At 38.2% G+C, this 12,099-nt stretch overlaps 1 pseudogene; it reads left to right on the forward strand.

Moving 5' to 3' along the window:
• Positions 1 to 6,261: 6,261 nt before the first annotated feature.
• The window catches only part of LOC131750380 (large ribosomal subunit protein eL6-like), a 33,593-nt pseudogene continuing 27,755 nt past the window's right edge, over positions 6,262 to 12,099 (forward strand).

Raw genomic sequence — 12,099 nt, forward strand, 5'->3', positions numbered from 1 at the left:
TGTGGGATCTTCCCGGATCGGGGCACGAACCCGTGTCCCCTGCATAGGCAGGTGGACTCTCAACCACTGCGCCACCAGGGAGCCCTGAAGATGTTTTTTCCTTCCAAAACTTCTAGTGCTTTCATGGCCCTCATTTTAACCTGATTTCTTTTATAAGGACCGTGAACATGATCTTGTCAGAAGTTAAATGTGTCAGATCGTGGGTGTGCATGTCGGGGGTAAGCTTGCTTGATATTAATTAATATTCGCATAAAACAGCATGTGGGGCTGTCTGCGCAATTCATTCTTAGGGAACATATTGAAACACATATTACATGCCATATATTTTTGACCAATACGGGAAAGTAAAAACTGAATAGAGTTTAGCTCTACCAGATCTTAAAATAAACATTCAGAAGAAGTAAGGAGAAATAAGCAAATAAAGTTTTTTGGCAGAGAGTTTATTTATTTAGCAACAGCGATGCAGTTGCTTACACTTTCTACAAATGTTTTATCTCGTTTTCCGCAGCACCTGTCCCTGAGTGAATAGAACCACATCTGTCTCATCTTGGCATCACAAGTACACATCTACATCTGTGAATGATGATTCCATTTTTGAAGGAGAGAGCGTATACTTTTGCACTCCTGCAGTCTGGTAAAACAAAACTATTGCACAATGGATTTTATGTCTTGCAGGAAAGCTTCTAAAGTGAATAAAAAGTTTGGAACTGGTACAAAAATATTGAATTTGCAATTTTGGAAAGCTATGAATTTTACCTATATCTGTATCTGCATGTTGTACGTGTAAATGTATATATTATTTGATTAACACAAAATATCAGATAAAGAAAGGAATCACTTAGTAGAAGGCATGATTTTAAAATAAAATGCTCTAGTAAATACTTCAATATTTTACAGGCTTATAAGATGGTAATGATTTGCATATTGCTTCAGAAATATTTTCTGAAAGACAAAGATTAATTTTAAGGAAGGAAGAATTCGGGGTCGTAATTGATACCAATTACAGTTACTGATTGTGATAATTTAGGGTATTTTGTATTTTGCACACTTCAATTTTAATACAAATAACCAATCTCTATGCAGAATCCTCTAATAATTAATGGAAGGGTTGAGGGGAGATGGAGGATCCTGGTAGCCGTTACTTCAGACAGATCCAAAGCAGAAACTACAGTTCAGAAGATATACAATTTTTCTTTTCCCCAAACCTACATGAATTTCTGTAGTCTCTATTTGAAACCACAAATGTGGCCATCGCCCTTTCTCTTTTTTTCTCTTTTTTTCCCCACATCCACTCCAATCTCCTAGCCCCAGTTCATTTTACTCCATTCTTTTATCTTGTTGCCATTTACCATCATCTCTGTTCTAGATTCTGCAAAAGCCTCCAAACGGACCTCTGGACCTCAAGACTATCTTCTCTCCAACTTCTGTTCCCACTGCACCCAAAGAGAGCATTTCTGAATTCATCTCTGATCTAGGATTTCCTTGCTTAAAACCCTTCGATGGCTCTCCATTTTCCTAGGAGAAAGTCCAAACCCAATGCCTCACCTGGATTAGAAGAGCCTCCAGGGTGGGCTCAGCAGCCTCACCTTTTTCTGCCTCCTCTGGCCCTCCCCACTCCCGAGCCCTTCAGCCATTGGCAAATTATTTTCACTTCCTGAAACTCTTCCCGTTGTCCTCTCTCCCCCTCCTTCCCCCTCCCAACCTTTGATCTTTTTCCTCTGTTACTCCTTGTGACTGCAACTGTTTCTGCTTCCACCTTTTCCCTCCACACTACTTTACCGCTCAATAGCAACTGGGGATGGATGGGTAGAGCTATATAACAGGTGTCACATCTGTGGGTGCAGGAACTATGAACTCAAACTTGATGACCTTCCCTTTCTTGTGTGTGGATGCCTCTTTACTGTGTGCAGAACACTGACTTCGGCACTGTAAAAGTATTTTCTAAATGCTGTTCAAAAGTTGGGCAATATGCTTAAGAAAATTGAACTGATACAAGCAGAGTGTGCTCATACACAAAACAGAAATGACACAAGCAGGGTATACAGGAAATAGACATTATTTTGCTGTTTGGTGCAAGGAGTGAAGGTAATTACTTTGGCATATTATTAGTCTTTGATCTGACATTTCCTCACATTCATTTTCTTCCACAGATAAAATAGCCAGGTTTTGATAATGCTTATATAATGATTTGTAGCTTTCAAAGATAATCCTGTAGGTGATTCCATAATCTCTCTCGTTACCATTTCCCAGAGTTTCACAGGTCTTGCATTCATGAGTCTCAGCTCTGTTCCTCTTGCTTCTCTGGAAGTCTATTTATTTTTTCTTGATCACTCCATGGTAAGAAGCAAGAACAGCTGCTCTCCACGGCTGTGTGTCTGTTCATACCGAAGAATCCTGTATCTCACCTATCCTTCAAATAGCACTAGGTTCTTGAAGGAAAAACTGCATCTGCAGACTTAACTGGGTTTTGTTTTGATTTCAAGGACACTGCTTGTCCCAGGGTGGATGCTGTACTGCTGCATTACCAATCTCCTCATGTCCCATGAGACACACCTCGACTGTTCTCCTGGCTTTCTGTACTTTGCATCATGTACATGGGGAGAACTGTCTGAAGTGCTGGCCATTGGCACAAACCTTCCTCAGTATCTTTTTTTTTTTTTTTTTTTTCATCTGAAGGCGAGAAGAGCAAGCTGCATAATTTACCAGCACTTCCTGGGTGGCCCCACCTTCTTTTCTCTCCTGTCTGGCCTAACCCAGCTGCCATCTGTTCTTCTAAGCACCCCAGGCCCTCCTGTGCTTGACAATACACTGCAGTGTTACACATAGATAAATGAACTGTGATGGAAATCTGGAATTCTTTCTCTTTCTATGGTGTGTCTAGTTTCCTGTGTTTCGTTGGTTGCAGCCAGTTTGTGTATACACGCTTGCAAGTTTCCTTTTGCTTAGTTTTATTTTTTATTTTTATTAAATTTAAAAAAATATTTTTAAGTAAATAATGTGTATTGTTTATTGATAGCACCCTGGATATTAGATAAATATACAGGCAGGAAGTTTTTAAAAGCATATATTATACACCCAAGAGAGTAAAAGGAGTTGTTTCAGTCTAGTGGGAAAATTATATAATTAGGGAATTTAAAAATATATGTTACTCCATCAGTTTTACTGGTCAATTGAATCGGTTTTAAAAACATATTAAAAAAAGGATCTTTAATTGTTGGACATATTCTTTATCCCCTTATTTTAGATATGTCTATCATTTAAATTCCTCAGATTTTGCAGCTGATCCCTGCTATTATGTTTGGAGTTAACATTATTATCTAGAAAAAATTTTTCAATAAAATACCCAGTAATGAACAGTGAGTGTTTCAAAGTTACAGTAGAGATTTTGGGTCAATTCTTCAATAGTCAATGTAATTTTAATTCTGAGGGGGAAAGCTGCCTTAGTGCCAGTAAGCACCACATATACATATACACTATTAGTAATTTTTAACCTCAAATACACTGATTTATATTGCTTTAATTCAAAATGACTAATATTCAAATCACAAAATTGATTTATCAAATTTTATTGAAAAAACTTACATTTAGTAGATGCTTCATTATATTTTTCTTTATATTACAATTTGGATAATCAGTAGAAATTTAGAATGATTGACATTCAAGTTTTGTTCTCTCATTTTCAGCAAAGCTAAGTTGTACTTTTAAAACTTTGAATATCTATTTACTTCAGTTGTCTCTGATGTAAGGAAGGGAGATGATGAGGAATAGGAAAAATTAAAATCAGAATTATGTTAGTTAAGGCTGGAAGATATATCATAGTGTCCTAAAAGGAAAATAAAGTAAAATTTTTCTATTAGCTTGTGACCATGAAATAGTCTCCATTTAACAGTATGTGTGCCAGTATTATAGGTGGAAATAGCATATATCTATTGGTATATCCAATAAGGTATTTCTAAGCTAGCTGACACTGGTGACATTTCTAATTATAGTTAACTATTTAGGGTTTATTAGAAATGCTCTGTATTTATCTCCTGTTTATATGGATTCTCAGATTTAACTGTAGTTTACTCTTACCAGTGTCTACAGGGTTAACTCAACTCCTCTGCCACTTATTGAGTATATAACTTTGGCAGATTTACTTAATTTCTCCAAGTCTAAATTTCCTTCTCTGTAAATGGAACTGATACAAGTTTTATTTTGATAAAATCAGGGGTCAGCAAACTATAGCCCACAGGTCAAATCTGATATGTGGCCTATTTTGGAGTAGACAAGGAGGTAAAGATGGTGTTTATATTTGTGATGAGTTGTAAAAACAAAACAAAACAACAAAAGCAATGAAGACTATCTAAGAGACCGTATGTGACTGCAAAGCCTAAAATATTCAATATCTGGCCCCTTATAGATAAGTTTCCAACCCTTAAATTATATCAAAGAATTATTTTAAAGATTAAATTATTAAATTTTTTATTTGTGTAAACAAGTTGGTAGGATGTCAGGCATATGGAACAGGCTCAATAAATGTCACTTGCTATAGTTTTTGGTGATGATGATAAGAAAATGATATTAATATTCTTCTTCTTAATAGGTCCACCAATTGGTTAAGTCCCATTTTATCTGTGTTATCTCACTCTGTCCTATTGTAAATAGCATCTGTGCTAGATAAAACAGAAAGCCATTCTTTTTTAGAAGGATGTAAAATGTTCTACATTTTAAAGAAAACTTAACAATGTATAATTTCTGACTCATTTTTATTCACTAATTAATTAATTTTATTATTCTTAATGCAACTCTGATGTGAGAAGCTGTGTCTTGGGAGTAGGGAAGTCTGGAGGTAGGTTCATAAAAACATGTCAAAGATCACTGGAAAGGAAATCACTTAATGTTCTTTCTTTGTGTGTTATTTTTATTTCTCTTGTAAAAGAAAGAATGTTAGTCACTTGATTTCTCCTTTTCTGAAGAGAGGCTTCCATTTGGAAAGAGTGATGTTTTCCCAAAGGGTGGGGGGGGGAGTTAGAAAGGAAGACACAAAAGGGAAATAAGTCTATTGTTTTGTTTTGTTTTACCTTCAGAGAATGTAGAGCATTAGATCCCATGCTTTCTGAATGTCCTGGGAATCTTACATAAGCCCACCATAAACTAAGTTTCATACAAGTAAACATCCCTCCCTTCCTTAAGCATTAGATTAAAATGTATTAAAAACAAAACAAAACAAACAAAAAAAACCTTTGTCAGCAGTTCTAATGGTGGAATGCTATGGATCCCAGCCAGTGGGTCCTGGGGAATGCCATCACAAGGGGACCCGTCCAGCTGAGTAACAGAGCAGTGGAATCTGCTCAGAGTAGTCTTGTTTGGACTCAAGCTTGAGTCCAACTAAAGTGTGTGTGTGTGGGGGGAAATAAGGCTCCCCTCCACAGAAAGAAAGAAAGAAAGAAAACCAGTAGGGGTTCAAATTAAAAGGGAAGGCCTTATGAACACACCTGATTTGGTCAGCAGTAGCAGGATTCATGAGGGCCATGGCTAGGTAGAAAGGAAATAGGCCATGATGGGGCTTCCCTGGTGGCGCAGTGGTTGGGAATCTTCCTGCCAATGTTAGGGGACACGGGTTTGAGCCCTGGTCTGGGAAGATCCCACGTGCCGCAGAGCAACTAAGTCCGTGAGCCACAACTACTGAGCCTGCGCATCTGGAGCCTGTGCTCTGCAACGGGAGAGGCCGCGACAGTGAGAGGCCTGCACACCGCGATAAAGAGTGGCCCCCGCTCGCCGCAACTGGAAAAAGTCCTCACACAGACACGAAGACCCAACACAGACACGAAGACCCAACACAGCCAAAAAAAATAAAAAAAGAAATAGGCCATGAGTTCCCCACCAAATTCCTGTGCAAATAGGAATCTGGCGTTTCTACTAGGGCTTTCTTTGTTCTTCAACATCATGATAGTCAAGCCACAGGATTCTAGAGCCCTCGGTTAAGAGAATTAACACAAACCTATGAACATGCCAGACCCACACTTAAGAGTAAAAGGCATCCATTGGGCTTCCTATTAAACCACTAGCACATGAACAGTTTTGTTACACATTTTCCCACAGTAAAAAAGAAAAACGATGTATTGTCTAAGTTTTTAATAAGATGGAGTAAATCATCCCATCTTTCCATGATTTGGGCTTTGGGACCAGTTCTGAAAATGTACTACAGCCAGTCTTCTTAAAGTCAAAGTGAGGTTGAGGAGAAGCCAGATGATGTTGCAGGGTTCCTCACAGGCACAGATGAAGCAAAGCCGCCAGAAGGAGACTGTCTTAGTAGGTCATACAGGGTGCCTGACAGAGGGACTGCAGGAAGAACCAGTGCTAAAAGCCCTGCTGGATAAGGTGAGTCCCCATGTGTGAAATCTGACTTTGACTGACAAACTCAAATTCTTCAAAGTGCTGCTGAATCTATCCCATTCAGCTGCACTTCAGATCGATGATTCCTAAACTTAAGAACAGATGCACATTTCTGAAGATTCAGGACTTTTCTGCATTGCTCCTCATCAAATCTGATTTGAACTCATAGGATGATTGTTAAAAACTCTTCCAGTTTAAAACTATCCCTCTTAGAGATATTTTAAGATAGCATTGCTGAGCAACTTGGTAACAGTTTTTACTTATTTTGCAAACCATTATGTTTGTAGGTGAGCTAAAGGTCATTTAAAAGCAAGATATTGGGCTTCCCTGGTGGCACAGTGGTTGAGAGTCCTCCTGCCGATGCAGGGGACACAGGTTCGTGCCCCGGTTCAGGAAGATCCCACATTCCGCGGAGCTGCTGGGCCCGTGAGCCATGGCCACTGAGCCTGTGCTCCGCAACGGGAGAGGCCACAACAGTGAGAGGCCCACATACCTCAAAAAAAAAAAAAAAAAAAAAAAAGCAAGATATTATGTGATCTCATTTTGCACCTGAATCCTTATTTTTACCTGCAATGCCATCTATCCTGGATCCACCCCATGACCTGGCAATTATTACCCAAAGGTCTCATCTTTTAGGACACACAAGGCTACTTCTGTTATAAACATACCAATGCAGACAGACTGGAGACACTGAGGAGAAATATGATAAAATGGCTGATGTCCCCACCTAAGACTAGAAGCCCTGCCCTCCTTAAGTGGGAACATTTAAGATTCATTTTAAACCTACTGGTAACCTCTGAAGATGTCTGTGTATGTTGTCTCTATATAAAGAGAGTTCCAGGAATAGTCTGGACTCATGTCAAACATTGTAGCAAAAACTATTTCCTACTAAGTCCTCCTTGAGAATCTGAAATATGCCTCCAGAAATACCTCAGATTCTTTTTCTATAGGAAAAAATCTTCCTCCCAAACTGCCAATAAGTTGTTTTAATAAGTAAACAAATGCTGGAATGTAACCAAGTTGTAAAATTCTAAGTATTGAGTTGTTTTGCCTTTAACTATCCATGATTACTATCAACTCAAAGGAAGAAAAAAGTAAGGGACTAGATGTTCCCTCAACATATAGCATCTGTGAAATGGTCACATTGGCCAAAACTGTTGGAACAGAGCTGCTCATTTCTGAAAAATGTTGAGGCACAGAGGGCCTGGCAGGAGGTATTGTGTCAATGGAGTCAACAAGAAATCTCCTTAAAAAGCTAAGATCAGCTCTGTGCTCTCTGACCACCTAGAGGGGTGGGATAGGGAGGGTGGGAGGGAGATGCAAGAGGGAGGAATTATGGGGATATATGTATATGTATAGCTGATTCACTTTGTTATAAAGCAGAAACTAACACACCATTGTAAAGCAATTATACTCCAATAAAGATGTTAAAAAAAAAATGCTTTCCCATTTTCAGAGCTGCTTCCATGTTCTGTGTGTGTCTTCAGTGAATATGCGGCCAAGACTGGAATGCTCTGTCAGTACCCTCTTAAGAGGGAAATACTTTAATTTTTTCTTCCTCAATTTTTCCTTCACCTTTTCCTCCTGTGCTTCCTGCTTCTCCTCTTCTGCCTCTGTATAATCCTTCTCCTCCTCACTAAATTTTCTGGGATTTTAAAGACAAGGCTGAATGTGGTTTAGATATTTGAAACTTGAAAAAGATTGCTTTTGTTGACTTATTTTCTCATATGTTTGGGGTGATCCATGGGCTTGCAAGGGAGTGTCACTGGGGGTAGGAAGGGACTGAAGAGAGAAAACAAACATTTATTACCTGTTGACTAAGTGCCAGGAATAGAACTAGTCATTTTACTATTACACTGAAAAATCACACCAACTCCATGAGGTAAATATTATTTTTTTCCTTATCGAATGAGGGAAAATTTCAAAATTACAATGATGCCAAAGATCATGCAGTTTGTAAGTAACAGAGGTAGATATGAATCCACTTCTGTCCAACTCTAAAGTGCATGCTCTTTCAAGTAAATATACCTGGGAAGATAAGGCTTATATGAGTTTGCAGACAAAGGAATTTGGGGGGGGAAATTCCATGAAATATGTCACTTTGTATTTCTTAGTATAATAAATATCTTAGCTTCTGCTTTATTCTGTGCTTTGTGCTAATCATTAATGTAGTGTTGAAATTAGGAGATTACATACTAGTAGGGTAGGCAAAGAATTAATCATTTAAAATTTAATTATTAGCAATTAATTGATCAATTTTGGATCATGATAGGAAGTAAAAGTGAGATGCTAGACAGTAATTGGAAGTGGAGGGCAACCTAATTGTATTCAGTGACCAAGGAAGGCTTCTTTAAGGAAATAACATTTAAGCTGAGATCTGAAGGATAAAAAGGAGCTGGCTTTGCCAAGAATGGGAAGATGAGTGTCCCAGGCAGAGAAAACAGAGACTAGTGAAAGGAACATAGTAAACTAGGGAAAGAGGTGAACACAGAGATTGGAGAAACTGGTGGGAGTCTGGTGATGCTGAAATGTATGTGTACATTAATACACTTAATATTTATTCAAAATGTAGTAGAAAGCCATTGAAGGGTAAGATACAGAGGAGTGATATGATATGATTTACATTAAAACAGAATCTATCTGGTTGTTGAATGCATCTCTCCATCTAGTCTGTACTCTAGGAAATGAAAATGTATCTTACAGCTCCATGTTATGATGTCTGAGAGGATGGGGGCAGATTATGAGTTTTATTTTCTTACCTTACTCCAAATCCATTGCTTATTTAGAATGCCATTGCTTTTCTCTTATCTATATGACAGTGGATAAGCAATAGTTTTATGACATTTGAGATTACAAGATTTAGTTCAGAATGTCATTGTCCCTCTCTCATCTGTGTGAGAGTGGATAAAAAAGAGAGATCTCCTTTCTGTTGGTCAGGGACTCTGCAGGATCCATGGGAAAGAGGCCCAGGAGTTGTTTAGTGCCATGGTCCTGCCAATAACATTATTCAGTGGTTAAAACATTATGAGGCATGGTTGGTAAGAGAATGGTTCTGGAACTACACTGTTTTATTTTGAACCCTGGCTCTACTATTTACCAGGTGGGAATCCTTGGGTGACTCACTTAACTTCTCTGTGTCTCAGATTTCTCACCTCTCACGTAGGGATAATAATAGTATCTACCTCATGTGATAATTTTGAGAAGGAAATGAATTAAAACCTACGTAGCCCTTAGAACAGTGCCTGGAACATACTAATGAACAAATAAGGGCTAATTGTATCTAAAATTGCCAGATTAGAGCAGGGATTAAGTTTAGTCTTAGAGGTAGTCTACCAAAATTTGTTTCATCCATCCCTTTGCAAGTGGGCAAGAAGGTAAACACCACCTTTCTAATATGTATGTATTAATGAAGTGTTCAAAGGTTAATGAAGTTGCAGATATTGGGAGAGCTACTTGAAAGAAAGAGAATAAGAAATCAGGATTCTTGAGAACATCAATATTTAAGAAAAGAAAGAGGGGCAATAAAACTAGGCCATCAGAAGGAATGCTATCAAAAAATCTACAGACGGCTTCCCTGGTGGTGCAGTGGTTGAGAGTCTGCCTGCTGATGCAGGGGACACAGGTTTGTGCCCTGGTCTGGGAAGATCCCACATGCCATGGAGCGGCTAGGCCCATGAGCCATGGCCGCTGAGCCTGCGCGTCCAGAGCCTGTGCTCCGCGATGGGAGAGGCCACAACAGTGAGAGGCCCGTGCACCACAAAAAATTTTTTTTTTAAAAATCTACAGACAAAAAGTGCTGGAGAGGGTGTGGAGAAAAGGGAACCCTCTTGCACTGTTGTTGGGAATATACACAATTTTTTTTTTTTAGATTTTTATTTTATTTATTTATTTTTATACAGCAGATTCTTATTAGTTATCTATTTTATACATATTAGTGTACATAGGTCAATCCCAAACTCCCAATTCATCCCACCCCCCCGCTATCCCCCCTTGGTGTCTGTACATTTTTTCTCTACATCTGTGTCTATTTCTGCCTTGCAAACTGGTTTATCTGTACCATTTTTCTAGATTCCACATATATGTGTTAATATATGATATTTGTTTTTCTCTTTCAAACTTACTGCACTCTGAATGACAGTCTCTAGGTCCACGTCTCTACAAATGACCCAATTTGGTTCCTTTTTATGGCTGAGTAATATTCCATTGTGTATATGTACCTCATTTTCTTCATCCATTCATCTGTCAATGGGCATTTAGGTTGTTTCCATGACCTGGCTATTGTAAACAGTGCTGCAATGAACATTGGGATGCATGTGTCTTTTTGAATTATGGTTTTCTCTGGGTATATGCCCAGTAGTGGGATTGCTGGGTCATTAGGTAATTCTATTTTTAGCTCTTTAAGGAACCTCCATACTGTTCTCCATAGTGGCTGTATCAATTTACATTCACACCAACAGCGCAAGAGGGTTCCCTTTCCTTCACACCCTCTCCATCATTTGTTGTTTGTAGATTTTCTGATGATGCCCATTCTAACTGGTGTGAGGTGATACCTCACTGTAGTTTTGATTTGCATTTCTCTAATAATTAGTAATGTTGAGCAGCTTTTCATGTGCATCTTGGCCATCTGTATGCTTTCTTTGGAGAGATGTCTATTTAGGTCTTCTTCCTATTTTTTGTTTGGGTTGTTGTTTTTTTTCATATTGAGCTGCATGAGCTGTTTATATATTTTGGAGTTTAATCCTTTGTCCATTGATTCGTTTGCAAATATTTTTTACCACTCTGAGGGCTGTCTTTTCATCTTGTTTATAGTTTCCTTTGCTGTGCAAAAGATTTTAAGTTTCATTAGGTCCCATTTGTTTATTTTTGGTTTTATTTCCATTACTCTAGGAGGTGGGTCAAAACAGATTTTGCTGTGATTTATGTCAAAGAGTGTTCTTCCTATGTTTTCCTCTAAGAGTTTTATAGTGTCTGGTCTTACATTTAGGTCTTTAATCCATTTTGAGTTTATGTTTGTGTATGGTGTTAGGGACTGTTCTAATTTCATTCTTGTACATGTAGCTGTCCAGTTTTCCCAGCACCACTTGTTGAAGAGAGTGTCTTTTCTCCATTGTGTTTTTTTGCCTCCTTTGTCCTAGATTAGTTGACCATAGGTGAGTGGGTTTATCTCTGGGCTTTCTATCCTGTCCATTGATCTATATTTCCATTTTTGTGCCAGTACCATATTGTTTTGATGACTGTAGCTTTGTAGTATAGTCTGAAGCCAGAGAGTCTGATTCTTCCTGATCCATTTTTTTCCCTCAAGATTGCTTTGACTATTCAGGGTCTTTTGTGTCTCCATACAAATTTTAAGATTTTTTTTGTTCTAGTTCTGTAAAAAATGCCATTGTAATTTGATAGGGATTTCAATGAATCTGTAGATTGCTTTGGGTAGTATAGTCATTTTCACAATACTGATTCTTCCAATCCAAGAAAATGGTATATCTCTCCATCTGTCTGTGTCATCTTTGATTTCCTTCATCAGTGTCTTATAGTTTTCTGACTACAGGTCTTTTACCTCCTTAGGTGGATTTATAACTAGGTATTTTATTCTTTATGTTGCAGTGGTGAATGGGATTATTTCCTTAATTTTTCTTTCTGATCTTTTATTGTTAGTGTATAGGAATGCAAGGGATTTCTGTGCACTAATTTTGTATCCTGCAACTTTACCAAATTCATTAGTTA

Source organism: Kogia breviceps, chromosome 2 (assembly GCF_026419965.1).
Source record: "Kogia breviceps isolate mKogBre1 chromosome 2, mKogBre1 haplotype 1, whole genome shotgun sequence".
NCBI classification, from domain to species: domain Eukaryota; kingdom Metazoa; phylum Chordata; class Mammalia; order Artiodactyla; family Physeteridae; genus Kogia; species Kogia breviceps.